The 12,346-nt window shown below is 42.4% G+C and overlaps 1 protein-coding gene and 1 non-coding gene across 2 annotated transcripts in view; one reads left to right on the top strand and one right to left on the bottom strand.

Moving 5' to 3' along the window:
• The window catches only part of LOC118740683 (bone morphogenetic protein receptor type-1B-like), a 740,115-nt gene that overhangs the window by 75,284 nt on the left and 652,485 nt on the right, over positions 1–12,346 (top strand). The window lies entirely within an intron of this gene.
• On the bottom strand, positions 5,369–5,439 carry Trnag-gcc. The gene has a single exon. It is a non-coding gene; the product is annotated as a tRNA-Gly (tRNA).

Raw genomic sequence — 12,346 nt, 5'->3', positions numbered from 1 at the left:
TTTTTTTTTTGTTTTGTGTTTGGTGACGTTTCCAAATCCGAATCGCTACTCGAAAATATTTCACTCATTCGCCACATTTCTTTGACTGGTGCTTGCTCCGCACTTTCCTCATCACACGCACTCTCCTCAATCGCCTTTCTTCAACTTCTTGTGCTTCGTTTTTTTGTTTTCTTCGTCACCGCGCATGCGCGTCTCGAAAGCGACGGAAGTCGAAATTCGACAGCATTTTAATTAAAAGTCACAAAATTTTAACACTAACATAGCTTTCTTCTTTTTTTTAATTAGTGCGGCGCGCGCACGCTTATCTTGCCACACAGCAGTGACACACACTCCTCGAGGAGAGATGGTTGCTGGCTGGCATAGCTGATGAGCGCAAGGCATACCTACCTACATACGTACATATAAACTTGGTACAATTTTATGTATACATATATGTATGTATGCATGTATGTATGTAGCTCCTTGTGTGTAGCTGCACTCAAAATGTATTCCGCCTTGGGGCACGCCACTTACATTTTTACAACGTGTTGGCAAGGAACGCGCCCCAGACAGGCGACGAAGTGGCGACACGTTGTCCGTCTGCTGCTCCTCTTTCCCTTCCCTGCTCTTCCCTTGCACTTAAGTTGCATTGCGACCACCCTCCCCACAGCAGCATATATTAACAACAACAACAACAAAAAGCTAACTGCTCCAACGACCGATCGACTGTGAAACCTGTATCCTCCTACAACAACAACAGTAACTCGCAACAAGCAAGCAGACGTTTGTTAAGACCAACGATCTTCGAAAATGTGGCACAGTGCCCAGGATTCAGTGTGAATTCGTGTATTGTTTTGCACATTTTGTGATTGTATGCGCCTGCTGCATGTTGCAACATTGCCAACGCCATTGCCATTGCTTGGCTTAATTTGAATCGTTTGTCTGCGCGCTTGTTGGCTTTGCCGTTCGGCTCTCATGATGATTGCTATTTGGTTCGCCTCGCATACGGCTGCCTGGAAGATTTCTGCTTCCTCTCTTTGCAATGTTTTGCCACAATTTTATTTATATTTATTTTTGTTGTTTTTTTTCTTTTGCACTGTTTGGACTTGTTTTGCCGTGCTTACAATTAATTCAGGTGGCGCTTAGCTCTGGAGCGTTACTTGTGGCATTGCGTGGCGGCCGCGGCCTCACAGCATCCTTCTGTGTTGCTGCTGTAATCAAGTGTTTGCTGCACGGGAGTGTGGCAAGTACATGTGGTAAGACATTTCAAGACAAGCGAACAGGTTCTTTGCGTTACACACGCTCGCTTATATCTCTTTACACATGTAAGTATGTATGCATGTAAGTTTGTTTGTTTGTACATACATATGTATATATTCGCGTGCAATGTCACGAAAGCCTTAAAACGACTGATTGCCTACTGCCACTGCAGTGGTGGAGCTTCTTCTTTTTCGCGCTGCTGATAGCGCCATTCCGCAGACAAAACCTGACTCCTAAGGAGTACTATTGAGATTAATGTCAAAAGGTTTTTAATTTAATTTGATAATTTCTTAAAAGTATTTTAAACAGCCGCACAGTACTTTCCTTCCATATAAAATGTAGGCAAAAATAGAATTATCGATGGAGTATACACCCATTTTTTTTATTTTGAAATCAAAAAATATTTATAGGTCGCAAAAAGCGCTCAAGCGCGTTTATTTTTGTATATGGGAAAAATTAATTTTTTCGTAGAAATGGTATAGAATTCTTGAAAGTCAATATTTTTCGATCGGAAAACTCTGGTTCTCTTCAGAAGGCTTCGAATAATAATGCTAACGATTTTTTTATTGGATGCCCCATTGCATTTTTCGGGGTATTTGTGTGTTTTTGGCGGACTATAAATTATGGTTGCAATGAAAAAATGATTAAATAAACAATTGGGTATTATCATTGGGAGTGTTCTGCAGACAAACAGAGTTTTCTGGTAGAAAAATGTTGATTTTTAACTATTCTATACCATTTCTACGAAAAGTTGTTTTTTCCCCATATAAAATTCAATAGAAAAGTTTGGACGCTTTCAGCGACCTCTAAATATTTTTTGATTTTAAAATAAAAAAATAATGGTATATTTATTTTGGTATAGAAGAATCCTAGGGGGTGAGAGTATAAAAATTCCGACTTTACTCTTTCACATGCATTTTTGGACCACCCTAATGTACATATAGTTCGCTCTATTTTCGATAGAAAGGTGTCAAATGGCAGGGCCTGTAGATGTGCAATAAAGTTTTATTTTTTTTGAAAGAGGCTGCCATCTGTACAAATTTCGTTAAAATTATTTAATAAGTTAAATGAATTAGATATTACAATATGGGTAGCAATTAAAATGGTTTACTTTTAAACGACACGTAGAAGGGTTGCCACATTTAAAAAAATCAAATTCATTTCAATTAAGGGAATAAAATAAGGTAACTGAAATATGTATGTCAATCAGACAAAAGAAAAAATTTGACATATTTAGCAAGAAATAAGTGAAGAGTAAAAATATTTGTGATTTAATTTAAGAGTCCAGTAATTTAAAAAGAACGTAATCAGAACAAATAACTGATTGACAATGCATGTATTTGTAATAAAATGACAAATACGATGTCGAAAACCTTTTGTTTGAAGCAAATATTATTTTATTTTAACTAAATTTGACTTCACAAACCGGTGGCAACCCTCTTCGTAATATTTGCAAGCTAAAACCTTATTAAGCCTCTTTGGTCTGACTCCAAAATGGTGATACCTACCTATTTCAATTACCTAATACCTTAAATTCAAATGGAATTGGTTTTTTAAACAGGTGGCAACCCTCTACATGTAGTTAAGAAATAAACCCTTTTCACACACATTTTGATTGAAACCCAACTCTTAATAATTAGTTTAACTTATTAAAAAATTTGAATTTAATTTTTTGACTCTTTGAATAAAATAAATTTCTTTTGTCCACGGGTCAAGCACTACCACGGGTCTAACACTTCATTTTTGAAAATAAAACGAATCGTGTAGATCTGATGGCACTGACAAAAAATGAAATAATGATTTTATGCACTAGCAAAAAATGCCTTACTTCAAAAAGTGAAAAAAAAATGAGCAATGAAAGCTAAGAACCTGAATAATAAAAAACACTATATTTTTACATATATATTTTTTATTATTTCAATTAAAATTTACCATTTTGTGAAATTTTGATTAAAAAAATTGTTTTTTCTGGTGGCACTGTGAGTCGTCGCGTTGGCGCAATGTGGCGAGTGATTGACTCTTTTATGCCTCCCCTCTTTAACTTTTCAATTATTTTTAAATAACATTTAAATGGGTTGCGATTAATCATTTTCTCTGTTTTTGTTTCATTGCAGGTAAGTTTATATACTGGAAAATATTTTAAATGGTCTACAAGCGTGAGTAATGTTATTGCAAGTTAAATTGAGCGAATAAGTGATGCCACCTGGAACTGACTTTTTGTCTGCAGTGATTAACACATTTTTATAATAGAACTCATATTTTAGTCAAAATAGCAGTTTGATAAGTCAGCGGCTTTTAGAATTTTCCGCGGAGTACCTTTTAATGAGTAAAGGTGAGAACACGTCCCTGCGGGGTGCCCCTGCGCACCATGCAAGCCAAGCAGGCGCTACCCGGCGTCCTAGTCTGGTGGGATCTTCTTCTGTGTCCACTTGCCCTCAAGGGGGAGTAGGCCGGGCGAGACTCTTGGAGGAGGGATGTGGTGAAGTTCTTTACGGATGGATCGAAATGGACGGCAGGGTCTACTCTCTCTTTCGCGTCGGAATACTTTTGCATTAGGCTTATTTGTGTTCCGGGTCACAGCGACATTGAGGGGAACTGTATGGCTGACGATCTGCCATTGATCGCTTGTGCTACACTCTTGTATAGATGGGCCTCATGCCAGCTTAGCGTCCTTTTGGCCGAGGGTGGACCGGGGGCGGTTGAGAGCACTCCACAGCTCTTACTTCTGGTGGTTTTAACGGGTCACTGTCCTATCGGTATTCACGCAGAAAGGCTGAAAATTCTACCGGACCCCTTATGTAACAGTTGCCTGGAGGAGGTCGGATGAAATCATCCCAACACTACCTTCTTAAGTGCCCAGCGTTTGCGAGGCTACCGCTGAAGTTCTTTGGCTCTCCCTTTCTAAATAGCCCCGAGGAGCTCTGGGGCATTGAGATTAGCCGAATTTGTAAATACATAATCGGCTCGGAGCGTTTTGTCGATATAGTTTAGGGGGCCTTTCAGAATTGTGGTATCACAAAGAAAAATCTCACATAGTTTAAGTGAGCTCCGGTTATGCGGGGCTGCCGCCTTACCTACCCTTACATAACCTAACCTTTAAATGCAACTCTGTTCCTATCAATTACCAAATGTTAATAGTGTACTAGTATTGAAAACAGACGACCTCGAAAATTGTGACACAAACTTAATCAGCGAATTTCGTGTGCTTCTCTCCAGCCGTTATTTTTTTCTCGGAGATACCATCACTGAATTTAGGGAAAGGCTTGTTTAATACTACGGAGGCGGTCCGATAAGTACTTCGACTACAAAAGGAAAACGAAAATTATGGACAAATTTTCTTCTTTTCGCTCGATACACTTGACACGACGGCGATGCTGCAACTTCTTTAAGCCGTCTGAAAAGTACGTTTTCTCGAGGTCTGCAAATGATACTTCCGTGGCGGCGATTAGCACCTCATACGACTCAAATTTCTGCCCGGCGAGTGACTTTTTTCAAGTTTGGAAACAAAAAAGAAGTCGAATGGGGCCAAATCTGGAGAATGCGGTGAAGGGGGCAGCAATTTGGCCGTGCCGATGGCGATGGCGATGGCCTATGCGTTGTCATGGTGAAGAGTACTTCTTTCTTCGAACCGGTCCATTAATTAGGGATAGTAGAGCCCTGCGACCGTTTTGCGCTTCCCCTGGTAGTCGATGTAGATCGCACCTTGTGAATCCTAAGAAACGGTCTCCATCCCCTTTCGGGCCCCTAGGACAGTATTCGCTTTCTTCGGAGCACGTTCGCCGGGTCAAGTCCACTCGTTCGACAGTTCCTTGGTCTCTGGTGTGTACCAGTGGATTCATGTTTCGTCGACGGTCACGAAACGACACAGAATCTCCTTTGGATTGCGCTTAGACAGCATCAAACACTGATCTGAAGTGGTCTCACGGTTGTGCTTGTTGCGCGGACACGCTCGCTTTCACACGCGGTCAAAACAAAACTATGAGTCCGATTCGGCTGAAATTTTGACACCAGCCGTCTACGAGAATGTACTACACGATAGTAACTTTCTTTTATTAAGTAAATTATAATTACTTAAATACATACGTATATCGTTCACTATTTAGTAAAAAATAATAATAAAAAAGTCCTTTGCATCGGCCGGGAATCGAACCCGGGCCGCCCGCGTGGCAGGCGAGCATTTTACCACTGAACCACCGATGCTTGTTGTGAGCGAGCCAAATGATCCAAAAAACTGTAGATGCTAAAAAAACGAAAAAAGTAAATCACTACAACTTAAAAATTTAGTCTCAACTTTCTTTTGATTGCCCAATAGCTAGTAGCTTCTACACAAGTATGTATATACATATGTATCAGATTTGGTCTGTATAAAGCTCGAACCGATGATAGTTATCTTGTGTGCAGTAATTGCCCTCTCGAAAGATCCCTAGAACTCATGGAGAAACGGGAATCTCTTAGCCATGGACTTGGGGGGTCAAGGCTCTTGATATTGCTTCATACGTGTTGTAATGTTCTGAGTCAGGAGCGGATGGCTCAATACCGACCATACGTGGCGACGAGTCACACCCTGCGAGAGGTGCCCCTGCTTTTACTGAATATGGCGGATCTAGAGAGGACAACTCGATAAAACCCGTAATTCCGAGTGTCATCCGTACCGTGCTTAAGGGATGAATGGCACTACGTAAGTGTGTCTTATAACGGTGGCCTCCAGATACCTGCCGCCCTCTGGTTGTAAGAAGTCTTGCTCGGGATATTGGGGGCTATGTCCCAGCTGACATCCCTTCCCCCATACTCGTGGGACACACATGGAAAGTAACAACAACTTAAATCAAAAGCCAGAAGGAGCTGCATAGCTCCAAACAATGGCCAATGCTGGCCTTTCGACTTCTGTCGAAACAGAAACCATCGCTACAGAACTACTGGGGGCGCATAGTCCCTCGTATGACGTAGAGATGGTGGATACTAGCGTGAGACAGGATGCAAGTCCCGTCAGAACGCTATCTGATATCTCGCCGGAGGATGAGCAGAAGTTGCTTGCCTCTCCGGTGAACAACCCATCTCACCAAGCTCGAGAGCGGGAGCGGCTTAGCGGAGCCGGTCGGAAACGCCTCAAGCGGTACATAGAAAAGGGAATGAGCTATGAGCAGGCTAGAGAAAAAGCCAAAGAACCCGTTGGCCCACCACGGAGGGGGAAAAAACTCTCAAAAAAAGACCTAGGTCTGATAGCTCTACCCCGCAGAGGCGATCCCCGAAGAAATTGCCAAATCTAGTGAGGGATCTGCAGGGGGCAGGCCCGCTGGGACTGTGCCCACTGGTGAGGCAACTGTGCCGCATGCACCTGCAGATTGTCGCGGGGAGCCAGTTTCATTTAGGGTTGCACTGTGCGGAGTGAAGCTGGGTTTAGTCCCAGAGGACTATCCAACCACAGTGTGGTTAACGGATGAGCTCAAAGCTATCCAAAATGCCATCCTCAAGGCGGTCAGGAGCAACACAGTTAGCGCTGTAAAGCCTATCTTCAAGGGTTGCACCTTCCACTCGGGATGGCTATCCATCAGTTGCAGAGATGCTGCGACCGCGGGGTGGATACGGAACACTGTTCCAAAGCTGGCACCATGGAAGGGGGCGAAGAGAAAGTGGTCGAGGAGGCAGAAACACCTCGCCGCATCATTCTTGTGGGACTCTTCCCGGAGCTGGACAGCTCTGCCAGTGAGGATGCGCTCAGTCTGCTTCAGGCACAGAATGACGGCCTGAGAATTCCGGACTGGCGCATTCTGAATCGAGTACGCAGGTCAACAATGGCGGAAATCACCATTGCAGTTGACCCGCTATCAGCGGACACGCTAAAGCACCGCGGGAACGTGGTAAACTATGGCTTTGGCGTAGTAAAACTTAGGGAGAAAGCCAAACCGTCGATGCCCGTGGTAGACAAAGATGCTGCCGAAACCGAATACCCTAACTCGGAGGAGCAACCTTGCTGCTCCAAAGACGTCATCGTAGCTCCCAGGCAGCTACCCAATGACACGCAAGTGCAGCAGAAGTCATCGGAGGTTGCCACAGAGCTACATGTAACACACAAAGCTCTAACAACGCCTCCGAAAACAGCAACAACAACATGTCCTACCCTACAACAGGTGCTGGAAGAAGCCCAAAAGAGCGTCGGACCCATCGCATCCCCAAAGCCTGCAAAACGGCCACCACTACATGGCAGCTCCAAAGCGGCTATTTCCAGCCGCAAAGGCAAGGGCAACAGGGGGAAGAAGGTGGCTGCTCGCGGCCGAAAAGACCGCAAGTAATGGCACCTCACCCCAAAAACTCCACAAATCTGAGGCACATTAAATGTCTCCAAGTGAACCTTCACCACGCGAAAGCAGCATCAGATGTTTTACATAGGAGGTTCACAAACGAAGGCTTAGGTGTAGCCTTCATCCAGGAACCCTGGATATTAAGAGGTGACGTCAAAGGCCTTAATATAAAGGACGGTAAGATTATCTATGCCGCCAGCTGTCGCCCAAGAGCGGCGATGCTATTATGTAACAAACTAACGTTTCTCCCTCTTTCACAGTTCATTACGGCAGATCTCGTTGCGGTATGGGCCAAAATTCCGACTCCTAGGGGGGTGCAAGACACCTGAGGTAAAGGCGCTTACTGATCACTGCCGGCAGAGTGGTATACCCTGGATCCTCTGCTGTGATGCAAATGCCCATAGCACTGTCTGGGGGAGCACCGACACCAACAAAAGGGGTGAGTACCTCCTTGAATTTATAAGTAGTTATAATATAAGTATTATAAACCATGGCAAGGAACCAACGTTCAGGAACGCTATTAGAGGGGAAGTCTTAGATCTTACTCTAAGTAGTCAGAACATGGCAGCGTCTGTCACAAACTGGCGCGTCTCAGGGGAGGTATCAATGTCGGACCATATGCACATAGAATTCGACATTGGCCACTTTCCTGAGCATGAACTAGTTTTTAGAAATCCCAGAAAAACGAACTGGGAATTCTTTCGCTTTATCATGGAAGAAGGTGGAAACAGCCATGGTGGTCAAATTACGACTGCGCACGAGCTTGAGACTGAAGCTGAACAGCTTCATTCAGACATTGGAATAGCTTTCAATAGTAGCTGTCCCCAAGGAAAGGTAAAATCCAAACGTGATGTGCCTTGGTGGAGCAAGAAGCTTGAGCAAATGAGATGCCAAACTATTCAATAGAGCAAAGAATACGGGTGATTGGAATCCGTACAAACTTGCACTAACTTCTTACAACAAAGAATTGCGGAAATCCAAAAGAGCTAGCTGGCGAAATCACTGCGAGGAAATAAAGAGCCTCCCAGAGGCAGTACGCCTTCAAAAAGATCTAAATAGAGAACACAAAAATACGATCGGCACTCTAAAGAAACCAGATGGTAGTTATACTCAGCATCCGGGAGAGACTTGCAGACTTCTGCTAGACACTCACTTCCCGGGCTGCAAAGCGGGCTATTATCTACCGGAATTGGGTGTCCCAGCACGCACTTCTGGTAGTGAGCAAAGCATTGCAACTAAACTTACCACGGTAGAAAGAGTCTATCCTTGTCAACTCCAACAAGGAAGTAACTACATAGCCCCAGTCCTCTCCAGACTATACAGAGCGTCGCTCCTACTGGGTCACATTCCCAGTAGATGGACAGAGGCTAAGGTGGTATTTTTACCGAAGGCAGGTAAACCGGAGCAAATGCCTTCATCCTACAGACCAATTAGCCTCAGCTCCTTTCTCCTAAAAGGCATGGAGAAAATCTTGGATCAACACATCAGAGAAGTCAACCTAGCGGAACGACCACTGAATAAGAACCAATTTGCCTATCAACCAGGCAAGTCCACTGAGACTGCCATTCACAGCCTTACATTGAAAATGCTCTGGAGTCTAAGAACATAGCCCTTTGTGCCTTCATTGACATTTCAGGGGCTTTTGACAACACGTCATACAGGGCAATAAGAGATGCCCTGATACGCAAGGGAGTGAGCCCCATCATAATAAATTGGGTGCTTTCTATGCTAAAAACAAGGAAGATCAGGATGGAGCTGGGAGGCACGAAAGAATCGATTACAGCCACAAGAGGTTGCCCTCAAGGGGGTGTACTCTCTCCTCTTCTGTGGATTATGGACAAAAGCGACACAAGGAACTGCTAGCGCAAAACTAAGCAAACTACACCGAATGGTGTGCATTGGTATAACAGGGGCTATGCGGACCTGTCCTGCTGATGCACTTAGTGCTCTTGTAGGCATACCGCCCTTCCCAATTCTAATAGAGAGGGAGGCCAGTCTCTCGGCACTGAGAATCCTAAACACTTCCGAGTTAAAAACCGGAAACATGACAGGCCATATGAAGGTCCTTATGAAATTCACAAATGACCCCATAATGCATATGAGGGACTCAGTAGCTCCGATACTAGTAATTTCTAGGAATTTCAAGGTATCTATTGCGGACCGAGCATCCTGGAGCACAGGAAACCCCTACACCAAACCCGGTGCTGAAGTTTGGTACACTGACGGATCAAAACTTGAAGATGGAAAAACTGGAGCTGGTATATTTGGGCCGAATTTTAAAAGATCGATACCAATGGGCAGCTACCCCACCATTTTCCAAGCAGAGATTCATGCGATCGATATCTGTGGCAGAGAATGCCTCAGAAGAGGCACATCCTCTAAAAACATCTGCATTATGTCGGACAGTCAGGCTGCCTTGCTAGCACTGAGGTCCCACATAATAACATCCAAACCAGTGTACGACTGCCTCAACACCCTAAACGGTCTTGGAAGCAAGAACACAGTATTACTGGGCTGGGTGCCGGGGCACGAGGGCCATGACGGCAATAAACAGGCGGACCGCCTAGCAAAACACGGAGCTACCACACTATTCCATGGCCCGGAACCCTTCTGCGGGCTCACCAAAGCCCACTTAAGGGAGGTCATAAACAAGTGGGTCGACAAAAAATTCGAAAGGCACTGGAATGAATGTCCGGGGCAAAGACAAGCTAAGCGGTTCATCTGTCCATCACAAGAAGCTTCAAAAAAGCTCATAAATCTAGGCAGGGAGGACCTTCGAACTCTCACTGGGTACTTCACGGGACATTGTTCCCTGCGTTATCACCTCAGTAAAATGAATCTTTCAGACACGAGCGTCTGTCGCTTCTGTGAGATGGACGAAGAAACGCCAGAACACATCCTTTGTGAATGTGTTGCTCTCGCTAGACGCAGACTCGCTCACCTAGGTGGTACAACACTTAATCCATTCGAAATATGGAACAAAAAGCCCACGGAAGGGCCACGCACAATAGACCACCCTAGAGGTCGCAGTGCTCAAGGCTCGTAATAATAATAATAGCCATGGACTTTTTAACCGAATTAAAAAAAATTAGGAGGTTATCAATTCGTCGGAATATTTTTTTTTTTATGTATGTTACCGCATAACTTTAGACCACGTTGACCGATTTCTGTAATTCTTTTTCTATCGGAAAGGTGTTGCTTCCGAGGTGGCCCAACACTAATCATTGGATCTCGAAGAAACGAACGGTACTCTTGGATGTTTATATGAGAATTGGAGTCGGCTTTACTTTTTGCTTAAAACTTATCTCGTTCTTTTTGGAATCCATTTCTTTTCACAGGACCGTTGTTAAATTCAGTGCAATGTTTTTAAATATATATTTTGATAATGTGACATATCTCATAAGCCTACCAAATACTTATAAAGAATCTTCCTTCATTTATTTATATTTTTTTTTAAATATGTTGTAGTGAAATTAAATATGAAAAGATAAGGAAAAAATATAGTATTGCATCGGCCGGGAATCGAACCCGGGCCGCCCGCGAGGCAGGCCAGCATTCTACCACTGAACCACCGATGCTTACTGATTAGTCCAGTAAATTGTCGTTTTGCAGAAATGATTATTTGCGCAAATAAAATTTGGCACACAATAAAAATATTTGTGTGTGCTAATCTTACAAAGAAAATTACTAAATGTATGTATGCCAATGTTTATCAATAATTAAAGTTAATCTGCCTTTGTTGTTTATTTCGCTACTTTGCTAATCACATGGTTTAAGTTCGTTATCTCTTCAATTAATTTATATATAGTATATAGCAATCAAATTTAAATTTTAATTAAAAAATACATTTATTGGCACGTTTGCTAAATATAAAGGTTGTTCAAGGTGCTTGCTGGAAAGGTGTTTTCGATTTTATGTTATTGTGACTCCCGCTTTAGAGAACAATTGTTCACAAGAAACTAACGATGCACCAACTAAAAAATGGATGAATGGTGTTTAATTTTTAATAATTGCAATATTTTTCAAGATAATATTTTTTTGTTTATTTTTTTATATAAAAATATGTTTCGTGCTCTTACAAAAACATATAAATTTCAAACTTTATACAGAATTTAGAAAAATTTCTCAGTTTTGTTTATTTTTTTCGCAAAAGGTCTTGCGCATATTCTTCCACAAAAAATTCATGTTTATATGGAAAAAAGTGCAAAACGCCGTCACCAAAAAAAAGTATTAAAAATCAGTGCAACTTTTAAGCCGCTCAAAACTTGCACTAATTTTACTAGTATTTATTTTATAATCCTAGTAAGTGCATACCCAAAAAATTAAAAAAAAAAACTGGTTAAATCTCGAAATTTAGACAAAAATTTGTGGAATTTTTCTAAATTCTGTATGATGTTTGAAACTGTGACTTATATAGTTTTTGTTGAAAAATGAACCATATTTTTATAAAAAAAAATATAAAAAAAATTGTAGCTTGACAAACATTGTAAATATTAAAACCAAAACAACATTCATTCACTTTTGACCGCCACCCTTCTAAGGCGTTGCTTTTTATAGATAATATTGTATGAGTGCAGATAAATACATTGTTAATTCATCAGCTCAAAGCTTCAAATAACATTAATTTACAATATTTGCTGCGCAAAGTAATAAACATTCGTACGAAGAATATTGCATAAATGCCAATAGTAGAGCTGCCGTTGCAAACTAAAGCTGGCATTCTACGGGTACCTACGCTGCATCAAAACAAGTAAGAGCAGCGCTATAGGAGATAAAGCTTATACAGCATAGATTTTGACGATTTTCAC

The sequence above is a fragment of the Rhagoletis pomonella genome, unplaced genomic scaffold (assembly GCF_013731165.1).
Source record: "Rhagoletis pomonella isolate Grant_MI unplaced genomic scaffold, Rhpom_1.0 Rhpom_scaffold_00006, whole genome shotgun sequence".
NCBI lineage: Eukaryota > Metazoa > Arthropoda > Insecta > Diptera > Tephritidae > Rhagoletis > Rhagoletis pomonella.
The sequence above is the reverse complement of the archived record's forward strand: the minus strand, read 5'-3'. Positions and strand labels throughout refer to the sequence as shown.